The sequence below is a fragment of the Sinocyclocheilus anshuiensis genome, unplaced genomic scaffold (genome assembly GCF_001515605.1).
Source record: "Sinocyclocheilus anshuiensis isolate Anshui unplaced genomic scaffold, SAMN03320099.WGS_v1.1 scaffold334, whole genome shotgun sequence".
Lineage (NCBI taxonomy): Eukaryota > Metazoa > Chordata > Actinopteri > Cypriniformes > Cyprinidae > Sinocyclocheilus > Sinocyclocheilus anshuiensis.
In genome coordinates, this window is record NW_015546055.1 from 1,184,570 (window position 1) to 1,186,522 (window position 1,953).

The following is a 1,953-nucleotide window of genomic DNA, read 5'->3' on the forward strand; positions in this document are numbered from 1 at the left end:
ACTTTTAAAAGCCCTGATTACACAACGATGGATGAAACTGCATGAAGAGAATGAAGAACATCCCGTAAATCTACTAATTAAGTGAGGAATAATCTAATAATAATCTGTTTTAATGCACAGGGTAATTTGATTAGCTGTGCTGATAATATAAAATTTTGTTCTATAAATGTCGTACCTTTTAAAAGTTCATCACAGCTGTCTCTTCTGCTGCGTCTCTACGGCGCTGATAGTATGAGCGCTAACTTCCGGGAACTATTGAGCGGCTCCACGATCCGCCATTGCTGTAAAAAACTGGTCCATTGGAGTGAACGGAGTTGTCGCAACTCTCTCTCTCTATGGCTCTGGTGCTCTACTGCTATTCCTGCAGCTCCCGGATGTGAAATGCCGAATTTTCTGCTGAATTTGTACCACCGTATTTATGGAAGCGAATTTGTAAAGTGAAATAAAATGGACCGAAATTTGCCGGTCGAATATTATACATCGTATTTTTAAACGGATTGAATATTTGGGAAGTGGATTCTGGAAGGTGAATATGAATTATTACATTTTTTAATTATGAAAATGTGTGTGAAATATTTTGAATTGAAATATTCACAGCTTAAATAAACAACTATGTTAAATTTCAGAACCTTAAAATGCAATCCCTGAAAATACAAGGCATTAAAATGCAAGCACTGTTTCAACTGTTTGTTTCAAAAACATTTGTCATTAATTTCTTCTATATGAAAACCAGCTCCTGAATGTACAATTTCATATCTATATAAAGATTTTATATCAATAAAATGCGAGCGCATACAGCACACCAGCATTAAAACACAATCTTTATGGGCAAACCTGTCGCCTCGCAATGGGAGTTCTGCAGGGAATCGGATATGTATGTTTAGACGTAGATCGGATGTCCAAATATCAGATACGATTTAAAACGACATTTGGAAGTGACTCGGATCGGATGCGAAAAAATCAGATCTCGTGCGGATTTTTGTGTTTACACATGTGCAACAAATTCCGATCTGTGTCAGATGTGAGCAAAAACTCAGATTTTTTGTGCCAGTGTAAGTGCAGCCAAAGTGAAAGATTATAACCCCATGTCAGGAAAAAAAACAAAAAAAAAACCCAGAATCACTGAATTTCGAAAAAGGATCATCCCCTTGTGTCAGTATTTTGTTGAACCACCTTTTGCATTAATTACAGCCTTTAGTCTGTTGGGATTTGTCTCTACTAAATTTGCACATCTAGACCTTGCAATATTTGCCCACTCTTCTTTGCAGAACTACTCAAGTTCAGTTAAATTTGATGGTGACCATTTGTGGACTGCAGTCTTCAAGTAATTCCACAGATTTTCAATGATGTTCAAGCCTGGGATCTGACTGACATGCAAGGACATTCACCTTTTTCTCCTTCAACCACTGTGTGGTCAGTTTTGCTGTGTGCTTTGGGTCATTGTCAAGTTGGAAGGTAAACCTTCTTCCCATTGACAACTTTCTGGCAGAGGGCATCAGATTTTCCTCAAGAATTTGATGGTACAGTATTTTGCCCCATCCATTTTTCCTTTTATCCTGACAAGTGCTCCAGTCCCTGCTGCAGAGAAACACTCCCATAACAGGATATCAGTGACCAGCTCCATGCTTTTCTGTAGGAATGCTGTTATTTGGATGGTGAGCTGTATTGGATTTCGACCAGTCATATTGTTTGGTGTTGAGGCCAAATAATTCCATTTTAGTCTGATCTGCCTCAGAATCTTCAAGGTGCGTTTTGGCAAAGCTCAGTCGTGAGTGCATGTGGCCTTTCTTGAGGGCTGGCTTTTTTCTTGCAACCCTCCGCCACATTTTTGGAGAATTTGTGATATTGTTGTCACATGCACAGTGACCACTCTTTGTCATAAATTCCTGCAACTGCTTCAGAGTTCCTGTAGGCCTCTTGATCGCCTCTCTGACCAGTTTCCTCCTGGCTCTT

The 1,953-nt window shown here is 39.3% G+C and overlaps 1 long non-coding RNA gene across 1 annotated transcript in view; it reads right to left on the reverse strand.

Annotated features, from left to right (window-relative positions):
• The window catches only part of LOC107699251 (uncharacterized), a 4,722-nt gene that overhangs the window by 1,178 nt on the left and 1,591 nt on the right, over window positions 1-1,953 (reverse strand). The window lies entirely within an intron of this gene.